Genomic DNA, 19062 nt, shown 5'->3' with positions numbered 1-19062 from the left:
GTGAGCCTGTTGAAGTCGATGCCCTCTTATTTGCTGTTTATCCTCAATTTAATAAAGTTGATTGACTTATAAAATTTGCTTGGTAGGAAAAGTGTTTCCCAAGTAGATTAACTGCTCAATTATTTCACTGTGATTTGCCTATACAATTCTTGCTGAGGATTTCATGCTAATCTTGCTTTTTAGTGACAGATGGTTGATCAGAAATTATACAAGTTTATGCCTATAAGAGAGTACCAACACCCTTTAGAATATTGTTGCTATCAAATTTAGATTCATTAGAATAATAACTGCCAGGCAGTCCTTACAAGAGAAAAGCACAGGAAGTTTATTGATTCCATGATAACTCAGAGCTGCATGTTACTGCTCAGTCTTCTGCCAGAGGAGAGATGCTGTTGCTTGTGGGAGTTCTCCCTCTACTATGAGAGTTGGGAACATCTTCATTTCCACTTCTTCTTCCTTTTTTTTTTTTTTTTTAGAATGAGATAAAGAGAGTGAGGTGAGGGGCAGAGGGAGAGAGAAAATCTCACGCAGAACACAGAACCTGTTTTGTGGCTTGATCTCATGACCCCAAGTTCATGTTCTGAACCAAAACCAACAGTTGGATGCTTAACTAACTGAGCTACCCAGGCACCCCTCTCACTTCCACTATTGAGGCTGGTTATGAAGATCAGACCTGGTGGAGGGTCCACCACGTCTGTCAGTGACAACTGACGGAATTGTCATTCTCCTTCTCATCCCAGGTCACTATTTTAAACCATGGTTTGGAAATTCAACTAAAGACAAGTTCTGCTGCTGATGGTTATTCTCACCATGCCTACATTAGCATTCTGTGTACACCAGGCTCTTAAGAATGTGGGCTAGATGTTGAAGAGTGATTTTTTAATCTCATGTTGGTGACCCCAAATAACTGGCTCTAATTTATGAATCTCTAACCCTATATCTCGAAAGAAATTTCTTATAATAAATCAGTCAACTAAGTTTGCAAATAATTTTGGGTTCTCCAGAGAATGTTTGAATGGTGTCAGATTCTCAGGGCTCTTTCAGCATTGGCATAAAAGCAATAAAGCTAGGGTGCACATTTCTCCTTTGTTGAGTGATGGTCTGTCTCTTCTTTTTTTATTATTTATTTGAGAGAGAGAGAGAGAGAGAGAGAGAGAGAAAGAGAGTGAGCATGGGCAGAGAAGGGGCAGAGGGAGAAACAGACTCCCTGCCAACCAGGGAGTGGTTGGCAGCTGTGGGACTCGATCCCATGACCTGAGCCCAAGGCAGATGTTCAACCAACTGAGCCACCCAGGTGACTGGACTATCTTTTCAAAGCCACTGGTAAGCATAATTGTTCAAAGTGGCTTCCTCTTTCCCATCATTTCTACCTCATTTCTAACATGGAGTTCTATTATAAGTAATTCGATCCCCCCCCCTTTTTTTTTCTGTATTGACAGAATTTTGTTTTTGTTTGTGGCCTTTTGTCATTTTGTCGACCTCTTGTAGCTTCCTGTTTTTCCTCCTGAGTTACTGGACCTCTCCCTGTTTTCTTGTTGCTCTCATGAGAGATTTTCTCTATAAAGTATTTGATAATAGGCATAGTAGGGAGCCATATAAAACCACCATTTAGGGCAGCCCCAGTGGCCCCGAGGTTTAACGCCGCCTTCAGCCCGTATGATCCTGGAGACCTGGGATCGAGTCCCATATCAGGCCCCTGCATGGAGCCTGCTTCTCCCTCTGCCTCTCTTTCTCTCTCTCTCTCTCTCTCTGTAATGAATAAATAGATTTAAAAAAATCTTTAAAAAACCCACTATTTATTGTTGAGTGTAACTTTATTGTATTAGCTAATCAAAGTACTTACCCAGTGTAGTCTCTGTCATTTTTCCTCTTGGCCCAACCAGCAATCTTCCATTTTCAGGAAAGATTAACTTCAGAGGACATAAAAGCAATAGGCAAAGCTTGGTTGACACTTTACTTCTGGCTGAAAAGGTATAGTTATTCCTGCTAATGAATAATTGGAAATTAGTTCCCCAAATTTTTAATATATATAAAATAATAATGATTCAATGTCAGAACGGTATTCATTAATTTTGCCCCATTACCTCTCACTCCCACTACCTCTCACTCCCCTAGACACATACACATCCAGGAGCAGTTATGAGTTTTATTAGTCCAAATACCTGGTTATTTTTGTGACTTTTAAGATGTTGGTACATGGTTTGTGGCATAAAGAGCACAGTGGATTTAGTTTCAGAATTAAGTATGATACCTACATCTACTACTTATTAGCAGTGCAACTTTGGGAAAATCATTAAATGACTCTGAGCTTTAATTTCCTCATCTAAAATAGGGGTCGTGGGTGTTTTATCTGTGTTATAGGACTGTCCTTCTCTGAGATGAGACTTTTCTTGCTAGCATCTCATGAGTTACATCACTTATTCTGAGAGATTCAACCACTGAGGTGATACAAATTTCATTGTTCCCAAATTGCCATTGCTTAGGCACAATGAAGGTATGCTATCCTTAATGAGTTCAAAAGTAGGTTGATTTGTCTTGAAGCTGTAAGATAAATCCATAGTAGCCTGAGGATTTTACTCTATTACTAATTCTAGTCATAGACTTCATGAGATCTGCAAAAGTCCAGTTTTGTAAAATTCTCCAGCATCACTTTGAGGGTTGCAACTCATGTTTTTAAAACACCTCTCCTTCCTACCACCATTTATTCCATCCTGGGACCCCAAACCTTCAACAACAGCCTGTGCTCCAGGTTGATACCACCCTCTACTTCTCACCACAAATTACTCTTATTCAACCAGCATCATTAGGAATTAATATACTTGGCTTTTTGCAAAGTGTTGGGGAAAAAAGAATGAAAGACAGTCCCTGACATTAAGGGATTCACAGTATACTGGGTAAAATTGATGACAAGAAAATCATTAAAGTTAAATGTAGTAACTTCTGTGAAGAAAGCTAGAATTCTATTGGTGCAAGGAAGCAACTAATATAGGTTTGCCACATAGATGTCAACTAATATAGGTCTACTTCAGGACAGAATGTGTTGGGGAGGAATAGCTGATATCAGATGTGAGTCTTAAAAAATAAACATGTGACATTATTCAGCCATAAAGAAAAGAATGAAATCTTGCCATTTGCAACAATATGGATGGAGCTAGAGAGTATAATGCTAAGTGAAGTAAGCCAAATACCATATGACAAATACCATATGATTTCACTCATATGTGGAATATATAAAACAAAAGAAAACAAATGAACAAAGGAAAAGAGAGAGAAAGGAACTAAAAAACAGACTCAACTATAGAGAACAGATGGCTAGCAGAGGGGAAAGGAATGAGGAGATGGGAGAAATAGGTGAAGGGGATTAAAAGTACACTTATCTTGATGAGTAGTGAGTAATATATGGAACTGTTGAATCACTATATAAAATGAACGTGTGTTATACAGCACAAGGAGAGAATAAGGAGAGAAAAAGCACTCTGTATTTAGGGAAGAGCGTCCACAAGGCACGGGAGTAAGAGAGTATAGTGTGTTGGGAAGCAGACTTCCAATTATTCCATTCCACTCATGGAATAAACTGGAATGGGGGATTTGTGCAGAGGGATGACTAGAGGTATCTATTAGTCAAGGTTCTCCAGAGAAACAGAACTAATAGGATAGATGGGTGGATGGATAGATAGGTAGGTAGACAGATAAATAGATATAAGAGGAGATTTTTTTTAGGCATTGGCTCACATGGTTATGGAGATCTAATAGCACCATAATTTACTATCTGCAAGTTGAAGAACGAAGAAAGGCAATGGTGTAATTCAGTCTAAGTCCACAGCCCTGAGAACTGGTGGGCCCATGGTATAAGACCTGGTCTGAGTCCAAAAGCCTGAGAACCAGAAGTATTATGTCCAGGGGTAGGGAAAATGAAGTCTTAGCTTAAGCAGACAGATCAAATTCACCCTTCCACCACATTTTGTTCTCTTCAGGCCCTCAACAGGTTGGATAAAGCCCATCGACATCAGTGAATGCTATCCTTACTCAGTCTACTGATTTAAACACTAATCTCCTCTAGAGATACCCTCACAGACACACCTAGAATTAATCTTTTACCACCATTTGTAAATAACGCTTATTTACAAAATAATGTTTTATGGGATCCCTAAGACCAGTAGGTTTGACACATAAAATTAATGAACATAACAAGATGGTATGATAGAGGTAAACAAGGGCCAGAGCTAAAGGATGTGGTAGGCCATCCTGCAGGGGTTGACTTTTATCGTATGTGTTATAAAAGCCCATTTAACAATTTTATGTAGGGGAGTAATACAATCAGATTTATGTTTTATGGAGATCATTCTAACAACAGTGTGAAAGATGAGTTCAGTGGTAGAGGAAGTTTACCAAAGTCAGCAAGGCAGGTTGGATGTATTATATTAGACCAGATAACAAATTCTGACCAAAGCCATGTATGTTGCATTCTCAAAAAATATTTGTTAAATAAACAAATTAATTTAATCAATCTCTCTTATAGGTACACTGATCCAGTCAATGGAGGATGTCAAGTTTGGTCTTAATCCAGATTTTAATATAAAAATCCGCCACAAGGGAGAGAGCAAGTGAGTGTTGCAACACTCAATGGTTTTGTAAAGGGCAACACGAATCAGTACTCCACCAGAGTCCCCTCAAATGGATAGTACAGAGGAAGGTTGGTATTTGTATGTATGTGTGTGATTGTGTGTGTGTGTGTGTGTGTGTTTACATCAATGTGTGTACGTGTACTCACATTCACAGTGCAGAAGGGAATAGGAAATTCAGTCAGTGAGATAGAATGTGAGCCCAGGCAAACTTGATGTTAATTATAAAAGTTCATAAAGAAAGAAGGATTACATCAATAGAAGGTGACTCATAGTTAAAAGAGGTTTTTCATCCATAAGCCATTTATTGGTAACAAATACTGTGCTCACAAATGAAGCCAAGTAATGCACTAACAACATAATTACAATGATTTTAGCTGTGACAAAAGGTATGCATAAATTTCAACCTACGCATGTAGGAATCTACAAGACATGACATTGTCTCCAAAGAACTGTAGATGGAGTTGCATGGGTAGCCTTTAACCAGTACCTTTTATTTATAAGGCATTTATAAGAAAATAGCTCATTCACATCCTCACTAAGTGCTGTAATTTATACTTTTATTTTTTTTTTGTACCTCATTCTCATTTGTATTTCCCCAGATTTTGGAATTTCTTTGGGCTTGGAGTGGAACTGCTGATAAATATGTTGTGAGGAGCCAAAAATTTTATAAAGAGAGGGCATAAGATTGAGAGATAAAAATGCAATTTATAAATGGAGACAAAAGGCAGAGTGGAAATTAAAATTCTTCCAAGTTGTAGTATATGATTTAAATAGAGTGCAATTTCCATGAACCAGAGGGAAAAATCAATATAACAAGAGTTTGAAATGTAAGGAAATGCTTAGCCAGCACATGCTCCCTCAGTTACCCTGACCCTCTTCATTCTGAGGTTGAGAAAGTGATGTGGAGTCATGAAAGAAAGCTGGTTTCTCCCAGGAAATGCTGGGAAGATAAAGAACTGCCTTACAGTTCAGGCTAATAGATTGCAGTATGTAAGAATTCAATATCCCCAGGCTTCATAAAGGAAGGGAAGTTTTCATATCGGCCTGTGGGACTTTTCAGTCAAATTTTAAATTTTGAACATGTGGAATTCAATATGCATGGATTCAATAAAAGCACATGTCACTGCATTTTGGATATAACGAAACAAAAAAGGAGTGATGTTTCCATGTGAAATCTTCCAATTTATATTTCATCAAAAGTACATTACATTTGGCTGTGGTGCTACATGCATTTATCTCTAAACATTGTATTGGAAGAAATTTGTTTTCTTTGCCCTTCTCAAGTATACGGTTCACTGTAAAGGTTTTAAAGAGCTAAAAATTAGACTTGCAACAGTTTCATTGCTAAGGCAAGTATTCCCTTCTTAATCGCTCTAACATAAGTAACTATAATATCTTGAAACTTCTCATTATTGCATAAGTAATCTTGCTACTGGAAGAGGAACCTTGAATTCATCTGAAGTTACACAAGGACTATTTTAAGAACGCTTAGAGAGTTTGTTTCCTGGAGAGCCTGACAGTTTTCTTCAGAACTGCTGCTTTGTACAGAAAAGTAGTAATTGTTAAACCTTTCTACGTGAAGCATACAATTTCTCAAATGTGCCCTGCATAAGTATATTTTAGGAAAGGTTTCAATTTGGTTGCATAATTTCAGCCCTTGCTAGGCCCACAGTGATGATAACATTGAAAAATAACTTGGTATGCTGCTTGTTCTCCTGCTGCTAAAATTTTATCACAAACTGCTAGTTTGCTAGGGATTAGCTGCTAAAATGCTCTCCTGATTAATGTGCTAATTAATTAATGCAGCTGCTAAATTGTACTGCTGATTAAAATACACCACATAGAGAACACTGGAAAAACTAGTCAATCATTCCAGGTGCATTTTTACTGGAGGAAAACCTCAGATACTGAAGAGTATTCAGATCTGTAGCCTGCTTATGGGAGCCGCTGAGAGATTTCTTCAGTCAGACCCCTCTTAATTTTTTTTTTAAGTTTTTATTTTATTCATGAGAGACACAGAGAAAGAGGCAGAGACATAGGAAGAGGGAGACCAGGTTTCCCGCAGGGATCCTGGTGTGGGACTCCATTCCAGGACCCCGGAATCACGACCTGAGCCAAAGGCAGACACTAAACCACTGAGCAACCCAGGGGTCCCCAGATCCCTCTTCTTTTACCTCAGTCCTTAAATTGACTTCATGGCCAGAACCTCAAAATAAGACATAGAGAACAATTAGGATGTACTTTTCTCTTTTTCTATATAGCAAATTAATTTTCCCTAGAAATAACTACTGTGGCTCAAATTTTACTAAGACTTCAAAGGAGTTTGCAGTGCACATAATATGTTTTGAGTCAAACTCTAATATCAAACTTAGCTTGGTTGGCTCTGTTGTGAAAGTCTGAGACAACAAACATTTCTTCTAGGTGATTCCAGTTGTGGTGTCCCTTCCGTAAGACCCTAAATCTCAGAATAAATGTTCTGCCAAACAAAACAGGAATTAGTCAGCATCTCATATATACAAAACATTGTATATTTAGGTAAAAACATAAGACATTTTTACTTTCTTTGAGAACTTCATTGTATAATTTTGGGAATAAAGCATACATCTTAAAAGTATTTGCCATTACTAGACCACAAATGAACAGGTACTAAACCAGTGGAATAGATGTAAGAACTATAGGGATACAGAGGAAGGCTAAATAATTTGCATTTGCAGTGATTTCTTCTTCAAGGAAGTGGAAATGGATATAAACCTTGAAGGATGAAAGGATTTAAGTTGATGGATAGTTGTTTGGCACAGAGAAATCATATGAATATATATATATATAAATATGAGAGGGAATGGGCCTGAAAGTGAGCAGAAGCTCAGTCCAGATGGCAAAGCCAAGGCCAAATTGGCAAGACCCAAGGATTCTGAGAGTGAACCCCAATGCTGACCAGTAAACAGGCCTTGAGTGCCAGGCAAGAAAGGGTCAATGAGCCACTAATCTTTTGGAAAAGAACAACTTGTTTTGAGGTCTGTCTGTCTGCAATAAGAAGAGTATATTGAAAAAAATAAAAAATAAATAAAAAAAAGAAGAGTATATCGGATGAGGAAGATTCTGGAGTAGAAAAGATAAATTAGTAAGGTTTTCCCTAATCCAGATATGTTGTTTGTAAGTTAAAAACAATAATCCAAGACATCAAGGTGGATAGAGAAGGTACCTCTGACAGTAGACCAAGAAGAGTCTCTGATAAAATGAAAACACAGGCCATCATTATTGTCAACAGACTCTTAACAAATTATCCTTGCATTTGTATTCATATTTCTTACTTAATCTTGGGGTACTGTGAGTGCATTTAATTAGCTTTCTTCAGAAAATTCCTACAGAGGGATGGTCTCTTGAATCATATTGTATACATTTAGACAGGTGACAATGCTTAGGTCTAGTTCCATTGTTAAGGGCTGAATTGTACTCTTCCCCCAAAAGATATTTTGAAATCCTAAGTCCTGGCCTTATTTGGAAATTGGCTGTTTGCAGAGATACTCATGTAAAGATGAGGTCATTTCTTTGTACCCTAAGCCAATGTGACTGGTGTCCTTATTAGGAGAGGAGAAGGGACACAGAGATAGAAACACACAGGAAGAAAATGGATATGTAACAATAGAAGCAGAGATTGGAGTGAGCATTCACAAATCAAGAAATTCCAGGGATTGCTAGCAATCACTGGAAGTTAGAAGAGGCAAGAAGGATTCTTTTTCAGGTTTCAGAGGGAGCATGGCCCTATCAACACCTTCATTTCAGACTTTTAGACTCCAGAACTGTGAGACAATAAATTTCTAATATTTATGCCATCCAGTTTGTGTTACTTTGTTATTGTAGCCCTAGGAATCTAATAGATCTAGTAATAATTCTAATAATTAATTTTACTTAATATGCTCTTAGTATATGCCAAGGGTTACAATGAGCTCTTGCATGCATTACAGTAAAGTACAGTCCTCACAGTAACACTGTCTGGCAGATATTACTGTTACTCTTTTCATAGAAATAAGAGTAAGAGAAATTGAAAGCCTTGTCTAGAGTCACGGTCTATCCGATCTCAGTGCTAGTATAACCTCACCGCAGGAGGAAAGGAGTCTCATGGCTTCTCTCTGCAGACAAAGCAGGACAAGGTCAAAAGCTCTATAAGCAAGATGAGGAGCAATTTTTAACCCAGGAATCCTGGAATCCAAGGAGTGAGGAAATGAAGCTGTGTTTTAGCCTCCATCCTGTTTTTCTTATTGTCAGCCTCAAAAAAAATACCCACCATCTCTTCCTTGGAGAGCCTACGGTAGCTAAGATGATTGGCTTGGATATTAGAAAACTTCTATGCCAGTATTCCTTCTTAACAAGTGCGTAACAAAGGCTGAAGCTTTAAGATCACAAGCAAGTTCCACTTGGGTTGGAAATAGAACCAGATTCAACTGCACAGTCCAGTGGTGTGTGCTTGTTTTTCCTTTCTTACTAAATTCATGTTTTCTATAAATGAGTGGAGAAGTTGAGATATCTCAAAATGGGAATTTAATTTTTACACTAGTATTTATATCACCAGAACGCACTTAAGGTGATTTTAAAAAATTAATTCAATAATCATATATTGAATACTCAATGAAAGTCAAGAGGTTCCATGCTGGGAGCAGGGGACACCAGAAGGATTATGATGATCTTATTTTTTTCTATTCTTCTGAATATCATATTTTAGTGGTCTTTTACCCAGAATGGATCTTTTATCTTCCTTAACCACACTTGCCTATAGCTGGGTTTAATCCCCAAAGACAGGGAATAACGTCTTGAAATAGATACTTTTTGCTCCTGGCTAGGGATTCTGTACCAAATACGGCGCTGTTTTTGCTCCGTGTAGGTATGTTTTACGCCTTGTTCTCTAAAGGCATGTAGATGGTCAGTTGGAAAACAGAGCTCAGGCAAAGCAATTCTCAAAGTGACTCCCTTTAGGTTCACCTTTTGTGGTTTACTTTTGAGGGTCAAAACCTCAAAAATTGCTTCCTAAAAAGGAGTTCAGCCACTCTTGGAGGAGATGATGGGCTCTCCCTGGGTATTTTAGATTCTGTTTCATTAATATGTCTTTGAGAGTTCTACATCCCAGCACGTTGCCTCCCTGTTTGTGCTGATGTTGCTTGTCCCATACTGGAGCTTAACTCAGAGAAGGATGCAGGGTGGTAATGAGGGTGAAGATGGAAAGAGGGCATGGTGAAAGAAAATGAAATGTGGTCAGTGAATACAAACAACATGATGCGTTGAGAGCTCTAATACAAGCAGGTGGAAGGAGTAAAGGTGGTACATAAAAACACCTGTAGAACTTTGCTTGGGGTTATTGGCAAAGTTTTCATGGAAGACCTAGCAATTGAGTCTAAGGATTGTGAGATATTTCTCCAGGGGAGAAGGAGGAAGAAGAGAATTTCTGATGAATTAATAGATGCAGACCTAGATAGCAATTGATGGGATGAGGGGATAGTGATATATCAATGGCTAGACTCCTGGGAGTGTTTTGCCCTGTGCACAGGCACTTGTTTGTTTGTAAAGTATATTAGCACTAACTTTTGAAATAATGTGATAATATTAGGCAGATTGACTTCTTTTTAAGATTCTATTTATTTATTATTTTAGAGAGAGAGAGAGAGAGGGACAGGTAGACAATGTGGAGCTCAGAGCCCAATGCAGGGCTTTCTCATGATCCTGAGATCACGACCTGAGCCAAGACCAAGCGTAGGATGCATAACTGACTGTGCTATCCAGGATCCTGAAAATTTCATTTTTCTAAAATGTATTCATTCAAGTAATATTTGAACATTTAGTTAAATAAATTCAAACTATTAGAATTTGAACCTGTCAACCAAACAGCTTCATCCTATGCTTACCTAAGAGAGCAGTATTCCTACCTTGACAATTAATGGAAGTCACAAAGATAAAAATCTAAAAAAACATATTTGATCATATAGCTGGCAGTATCTTAGTTGTGGTCCTCTCCTATCTCACATGGAACACAGATTCTGCCCCAAAATGAAGTTCTAATATGATGGGTAGATTTTTATAATGCTTAGAAAATATCTTCTCATTGCAACAAAACCGTGACAGAAATCATATCACAGAAAGTAGGAAGGAAACAAATTCTAACATGTATGATGCGATACAATGTGAGTGAGACTGCAGATTAAATTAAAAATGCTTTATTGAATGGCCTTGAAAATGCTTTTTTGTTTTCTAACTTTGAAATGACCTGTTAAATTGATCTGTGAAGGTCATGAGTGCCCTTGGAAAGTGGTGCTTAAATTCTTTTCAGTAGCAGAAAGTCCTGGTTGAATTAGTGCAGACCCCATGGAGACTTCTGAAGCTGTTGATAAATCATGTTTAAGAGCTTTTCAGCCCAAAGCTCAGCTGTAAACTCAGGCAAAGCCATGAACAAATTTGCAGGTGGCAATGCCCCATAACTATTCCCTTCTAATCCAAAATGATCCCTTCTGAGCCACTTCAGCATCAAGCATTCCCATTCATCAAATTAGGCTGAAGCATGCATATCTTCACTTATATTCAGATCTTCTGTGCAGTCAGATCTGGACCAAGTGAAGAGTAGTCAGAGTAAATAACTGATTCATGAGTTAGAAAGAAAAGTGTAAATCCGTGGATTGAAAACAAACATGAAGGGCTTAAATGTGAGCACAATATTACAAGTGTTGGACAAGGGCACAATGATAGCTTCTCATTTTATATGGATACCCTGTTACTGAAATATATATGTATTCTTATCAGTTTTACTAAGCTATAATACCAAAGAAAACATTTTAATGCGTCTTTAATTTATTTCTTATATTGTATTCCTTAACTTTCCTCAATATATATTTTTTTCTACAAATGTTGAAAAAATAGATAAGGAAGAAGCTTGTGTCAATAAAGAAGTATTACTTGGGGTGCCTGGGTGGCTCGGTTAGTTAAGCATCTGGCTATTGATCTCAGCTCAAGTCTTGATCTCATGGTTGTGAATTCAAGCCCTGTATTGGGCTCCACGTGGGCTATGGAGTCTACATACATACATACATACATACATACATATTTAAATATAACTTTAGAACATTCTGTCCAATCATATTCTAGGCCCAATATTCTAGGAAAATAGTAGGGCACAAAGCAACAAGTAAATGGAGGTTGATTCACAGAAGCAACCTTTGTTGCATTAGTTTCTGAGTCCTCTAGATTAATAGTGTAGATTGTAAGCTTAGGAAAGAGAGTGATCATATCTTTATGTTTTAGGGCTTATTACGTATGTCAAAACTAAATTCAACCCATGAGCTCTACTTTTTCATTACATATTATGATATTATATAAATTGCATAGGGAGCCCCTGGGTGGCTCAGCTGGTTGATTGGCTGACTGTTGGTTTCAGCTTAGGTTATGATTTCAGGGTCTTGAGATCCAGTCCAGAGCTGGGCTCCACGCTGAGCATGGAGCCTACTTGGGATTCTCTCTCTTCCTCTCTCTCTGCCCCAACCCCTCATTCTTATTCTCTCTTTTTCTCAAATAAATAAACCTTTAAAAATTTGTAATAATCCAATAATGGAATATTATATAAAATTAATAAATAATGGTCTTAAACAAATTTTACTTATATGGAGGAAATGTTCATGATAGACAGTTCAGTGAAAAGCAGGACACCAAACTACATTTAAATCATGAACATAAATGTAAAATATGAACATATATAATGTATGTGCTTGAAAAAAAATACTGGGCAGAAATAACTAAAATATTAACAAAATTTCACTACACAGATGGAACATGAATACCTAAATTTTCCCTTTACATTGTACTCTAATTTTCATAGTTTTGACAAATATGTATTCATTTATAATAGGGAAAATCAACAGTCATTAAACATAAAAATGAAACAAAGTTAAGTCCTTTAGTGGCTTCAAATGCCTTCAGGGAAATATTATGTATCTTCTTTACTAGTCTCATGGAAACTTCCTCCCATTTTTCCAACTATAGTATAATATTCTTCCCTTACAACAATTTGTCAAAGGAAGGTGATGGGGTTGGTACCTTCTAGGTGCAAGCATTAAGTAAGTGTTTTTTTCTGTAGAAAAGTAAAATGCATAATAAGACCTATTAAAAGTCAGTCTGCTTTGGGCACCTGGCTGGCTCAGTAGAGCTTTCAACTCTTGATCTGCGGATCATGAGTTCAAGCCCCACATTGGGCATAGAGCTTACTTTAAAAAATAATAATAATAAAATCAGTTTGGGGGTGCCTGGGTGGCTCAGTCAGTTAAGCGTATGACTCTTGGTTTTAGCTCAGGCCATGATCTTGGGGTCATGGGAGCCTGCTGAAGGTTCTCTCTCTCTTTCCCTCTCCCCCTAAAATAAATATATAAATTTTTAAAAAATATTTTAAAAGAAAATGAAATATTTGATTGGGGTTAATCTTCTTGTAAATAAAAGGATACATATGTATATATGTTTTTACTACCTTGCATTTGTATGAAGCTTTCTTCTACTTCAAAGTATTTTCCTCATATAAGCCTTCTAGTAACTGTATGAAATAAATGGGTCAGGGTAAACATTTTCATTACCACTGGATATGAAAGGAAGTTTAGAAATCTTTTGAATGACATATTCCGGTAAAAGAAGCTAATTCTTCGATGACTGACTTTACATAATAGGATATTTTAGGAAAAGGTCGAAGTCAAAAACACATTGGGATCTATTCCATCTTCTTTGCCTTTGGAAATCTTAACAGAAGACTCTTCTGTGTTTAGAAATGAGCTGATTCTTAGTTTCAGCTCAGATCATGAGGTCATGATCTCATAGGTCCTGAAAAGGAGCCCTGCTTTGGGCTCTGTGCTCAGTGTGAAATCTGCTTGGGATTCTCTTGCTTTCCCTCAGCTCCTCCCCTTGCTTGTGTACTCTCTCAAATAATTAATTAAATCTAAAATACAAACAAACGAATGAACAAGAAAACTCAGCCTAAGCTGAATCAGTGTTGGTCTCAGGCAGAAGGAAAACAGGCTTGGTAATCCACAAACTGCCTCTTCAAAGTTCTAGTTGAAGTCAGATGGCCAGGCTGATGGCAATGAATACAGGGATATATTATGTTACTACTAGAAGGGAAAGCTAATGATCGTTAATACTAACATATTGTTAGTTAGATTGCTAATTGTTAGATTGTTAATACCATAACCTTTATGAAGAGACCATTATGTAATAGGATAGTTTCAAGAAACATTTTGACTTCTGCTTCCAGATCTGTGGAATGGTTTGTCATAGACCAGTGCTTCTAGGGAGAACAACCACAACAGCTGAATTTTAAATAGATAGGGATCCCTGGGTGGCGTGGCAGTTTAGCACCTGCGTTAGGCCCAGGAGTTAGGCCTGGAGTCCTGGGATCGAGTCCCACATCGGGCTTCCTGCATGGAGCCTGCTTCTCCCTCTGCCTGTGTCTCTACCTCTCTGTGTGTGTGTGCCTCTCATGAATTAATAAATACAATCTTTAAAAAATAAATAAATAGATATATTTATATAAAGATATATATAAATACAAAAAATATATATTTATATTTAAAAATTTCAGAGGGCCTATCAAGCCATAAGGCCCTATTAGTCTGGTCTTGGAAAGAAGAGAATCTTATTGACTTGGGCCAACATTCTACACATTGCTTTCTGCTGGAGACCATTTATTGACTCTTAAGAAGCCCACAATGAGAGCCTCAGAAGCCAAGGATAAGTCCGCTGAGAAGCCTGAGAAGCCAGTAAAGTTTTGAACAATCTTATGAGATTAAGGAGACAAAGAAGCCAGTAAAGTTTTGAACAATCTATGAGGTTAAGGAGACAAAAATTGGAGCTTGAAAGTCCCAAAACACCTGAGATTTGGGAACCCAAGGTTATAGACAGAAGGGAGATGGAAAGAAGAAAGCCCACACAGTCTATGACAGTTTTTCCTTTGGGGCATTTGCTGAGTCCTAAACTGCAGAGAGCAAGAGGCTTAGAAGCCAAGAAGATAAGTACTAAAAAGCTAAGCAGAACTGAATTTTTGGAGAGCCTGGCCAACCAGGCTCAGTGGTTGAGCATCTGCCTTTGGCTCAGTTTGTGATCCCAGGGTCCTGGGATCGAGTCCCACATCGGACTCCCTATAGAGAGCCTGCCTCTCCCTTTGTTTATGTCTCAGCCTCTATCTGTGTGTCTCTCATGAATAAATAAATAAAATCTTTTAAAAAAATGAATTGAATTTTTAATAAAAACAATAGAAGAGAAAATGAAATGTCATCTTTAAAGTGTGGAGAAAAAAAATCTGCCAATTTAGATTTATGAACTAAGTAAAAATAACCTTTAAAAGATTGAAGAAGGGCAGCCCAGGTGGCTCAGCGGTTTAGTGCCGCCTTCAGCCCAGGGCGTGATCCTGGAGACCCAGGATCGAGTCCCACGTCGGGCTCCCTGCATGCATGGAGCCTGCCTCTCCCTCTGCCTTTGTCTCTGCCTCTCTCTCTCTCCATGTCTCTCATGAATAAATAAGTAAAATCTTAAAAAAAAATTTTTTTTAAATAAAAGACTGATAAAGATATTTTTATACAAGCAAAATTGAATTTGTTGCCAGTAGACCTGAGTTAAAATAAATGTGAAAAAAATTTTTTTAGGCAGAAGAAAACCAGTTAATGGATAAAAAGTAGGGGAAAATAAAGGAAAAATGGAAAAGGTGGCTATATGAGTAAGCCTAAGTGAAAATAATAATACAAAAAATGTCTCAAGGTATTTAACCATATCAAGAATTAAAATTTATACATAATAACATGAAAGAGAGGAGTTAGGAAAATAAAGTGTTCTAAGAACATATCATTATCTGGGAAGTGGTAAAATTCTAATTTATGCTCAATTCTAATAAAGGATCTCTAATGTTATCACTACAAGTGAATAAATGCCTAACCTGTTATCCGTTGCTTTAGGAAGAAAGGTAGATAGAATATGTGCGAAAAACTAGAAATAAAAAGTAAGATGATATATTTAAACCTATGTATAGAAGTTATTGAATTAAATGTAAGCAATATAAATTTTCCCATTGAAAGAAAAATGTTGTTAGACTGAATGAAAAAGAAAAACACATCTACAAACTATTTGAAAAAAATATACCTTAAATAAAAGGAAATGTTGAAACAGAAATGTTGGAAATCAAGTCTTAGGAAAAATTATAACATATAGACACAAAAAAAAGAACTTTATAACTAAATTGTCATCAGATTAATGCTGGGCTATTAAGCTTCAGTACATTAATACATTTAAAACTAATAAAAATCATAGAGACTATTCCCTTTGATCTTCTTAGAATTAAAGCTGAGAATCAATTACAAAATAATTAGAATATTTCCAAATATTTGGGAGCAAGCAACACACTTTTTAAGAAGAATAAAACTATGAGTAAAAAAACAAAACAAAACTACAAGAGATGAGAAGATATTTTGTATAAACTTATAAAAACATAAGACATATACAAACTTTAGGATGCATAAATATCAAAACAAGAAAGCCTTATATTCATATATTAAAGATAGAGGTACATACATGTAGTCATTTTTTTATGACAAAGCGACACTGAGCGTAGAGAGAAAAGTATGAGTTTTTCTAGAAATTGATAAATTCAATAAATTGGATATCTGTATGAAAGAATTGAATATTTCCTCTCTACATCACATTATGGATATAGTGAAATTCCAGTTAAATGTAAAATAAAAACCATAAGGCTTCTAGAGGAAATTTTTACAGAATATTTTATACCATTAATAGCATCTCAAGCACAAAAACACAAACCAATATGTAGATGACTTAGAATATACAAAGAATTCTTACAAATAAATAAGAATATGAAAGTCAACCAAGTAGAAGAATGGACAAAATACTTGAACAAAAATTTCAAGAGAATACTCAAAGTGTTATAAATATATGAAAAGGTATTCAATCTCATTTGTAATCAATGAAATTCAAACAAAAACCAAAATAAGGTAGTACTACACACCCACCAGAATGATCAAACTTTACAAGACTGGCTCTACTAATTTTGATGAGAATGTAGAGCATGGGGACTCTTATTCACTAAAATAATTCAGCTCCTTTGAAAAATTGCTTGGCAAAATATAAATGCCATTTGACCTGCCATTCTATTCTTGCACCCAATATATAGAACACCAAAAGACTTACTCAGGAAAGTTTGTAGCAGGATTCTTGGTCATAGCCCTAAGTTGAAAACACCCTAAATATCCATCAACAGTAGAATGGTTAAATAAATTGTGATATAATCATACAAGGAAATACCAATCATCAGTGAGAATGAGTGACTACTACTTAATGAAACAAGATATAATAAATTATATCATTTTCTGTTCTAGAGTGACTGTAATATGATAAATGCATAAATGGGTTAATCTCAAAAACTTGATAATAACTAAAAAAAAAATCCAGATGCAGATAGAGTTTTCATATCATATAATGAAGTCCTGAAGCAGGAAGTACTAATTGATGGTAATTGCTACATTGCGGAAGGAAGTGCACTGATTGGGTGGGGTCATGGAGATAACTCGGGATACTGTTATTGTCCTATTTCTTGATCTGTGAATTGGTTATACGGTGTGTTTAGTTGGTGAAAATTCATTAAGCAGTAAACTTGTGTATGTCATACCTAGATGAAATTTTACATTAAAAAATTAATGCTTTGGCTAGAGCAACATCCTTTTAAGAGCTACTTGGTGACAGACAGAGGGCCATATATAGAATGTGATTCTAATTCCCTATCTCATCTTATTCCTTTCTTTTGCTCTGGAAGCAGAAACTTATTTATTTTCCTCCTCCATTACCAGAAATGTGGCAAGTTCAGAACAGATGATAGTTTCTTTTCTCAGGATTAATTTATCTTTCTGAAAATCACCCAGATTGATGTCTCCAGATGTATATTGGGTGTCCATGGAAAAATCAGATATCAAAATGAAAAAAGGCAGAAAATGAACTAGTTTCTTTTTACTTTGTACATTTAAAGAATGTAAATGTGAATCAGCAAGTTTTAGAGGATGAATCTTCTTAGAGCGGCAAAGGGGAAGAATAATAAGAGTGGGAATGCCAATGCTTCAAGACTTGCAATAGTATGCGTGTATAGGTAGAGGGAACAGATATCAAGGGAAAAGAAGGGAAGAACGATAAAGTATTTGGAGTTTGGTTTCTCCACCACTGAAACTGCAAGCAGATGTAAAGACAAATTTTCATTTTTTCTAGGTGAATCATGTTCTCCACAGTGGCCCTGTGACAGATTTTGCATTCAATTTCTATTTGAAATAATCACCTCATAAAGCCTTTGCTAGTATTGTAACTTGCTTAATGCTCTATTGTGTGTAGCCTGCAGCCAGGCAGGAGCATGACAAGGTCAGAAAGTACAGACAGAAAGGGTCTCTGAGCCAGAAAGGAGCAAACCCCGAGAGAGTGGCGAGGGATGAATAATTTTCCTATCACCTTATAATCATTTACATTACTGTCATTCTGCCTTTCTGTATTTTTGGCCATTTTAAGACATTTTTTTTTACATTATAGAAAAAATAGTGCTCGCTTCAGCAGCACATATACATTATAGAAAAAATAAATTATATCTTATTCTGTTCTATAGAGACTGCAATATGATAAATGCACCGAAAAGCAGTGATTCAGTTTGGAACATGACTAGGGTGACCAGGCATCCAGGTTTGCCTATTTCATGGTTCCATTTACTATCAAAAGTGTTCCAGTTTATCCACTACATTATATGGTCATCTTAGATCAACATTCACCCTAGATCAACATTATGATTTTGAATGGGGACTTAAGGACTCGATGGGTGATTGTGTTGCTAAATCAAGGAGGAAATAAACTATATTTTAATGCTGAAGAAATCCGTTCCTAAGAAGCAACAGTCAGCTTGTCCTAACAGTAAAATGTAGAGGCTTTTTACTGAAGTAATAGGTGTATATAAGCATGTTTTTTCACATAAACTGCAAAACTATTTAAGTATAGAAATATGCAGTTGTTGGCACTCAGTAAAGGGAAGCCACTTGTATATCAAATGTATGTAAGCTTTGTATGATGATGGTTATTTTATTTCTTATTTTTAAAAGATTTTATTTATTAATTCATGAGAGACACAAGGAGAGAGGCAGAGATGTAGGCAGAGGGAGAAGCAGGCTCCCTGTGGGGAGCCCGATGCAGGACTCAGTCCCAGGACCCCAGAATCACCACCTAAACCACAGGCAGACACTCAACCACTGAGCCACCCAGGAGCCTGATGATGGATAGAAAATCCCTGAAAATCAAATGGCAAGCTGGAAAAACAGACTTTCAGAAGTCTAATATTATTTTGTTAATTTATGAAATTCCACTTACTTCATCTGTATCAACTTGTTTTATCCAACAA

At 36.6% G+C, this 19062-nt stretch overlaps 1 long non-coding RNA gene across 4 annotated transcripts in view; it reads left to right on the top strand.

The window, feature by feature from the left end:
- Positions 1–19062, top strand: part of LOC140608665 (uncharacterized) — a 306107-nt gene that overhangs the window by 273034 nt on the left and 14011 nt on the right. For all 4 annotated transcript variants that reach the window (XR_012010649.1, XR_012010648.1, XR_012010647.1 and 1 more), the window contains one exon: positions 4520–4693. This is a non-coding gene — a long non-coding RNA (uncharacterized lncRNA). The remainder of the gene's footprint in view (positions 1–4519; positions 4694–19062) is intronic.

This window comes from Canis lupus, chromosome 18 (genome assembly GCF_048164855.1).
Source record: "Canis lupus baileyi chromosome 18, mCanLup2.hap1, whole genome shotgun sequence".
NCBI classification, from domain to species: domain Eukaryota; kingdom Metazoa; phylum Chordata; class Mammalia; order Carnivora; family Canidae; genus Canis; species Canis lupus.
This window is presented reverse-complemented; position numbering and strand designations above follow the sequence as displayed.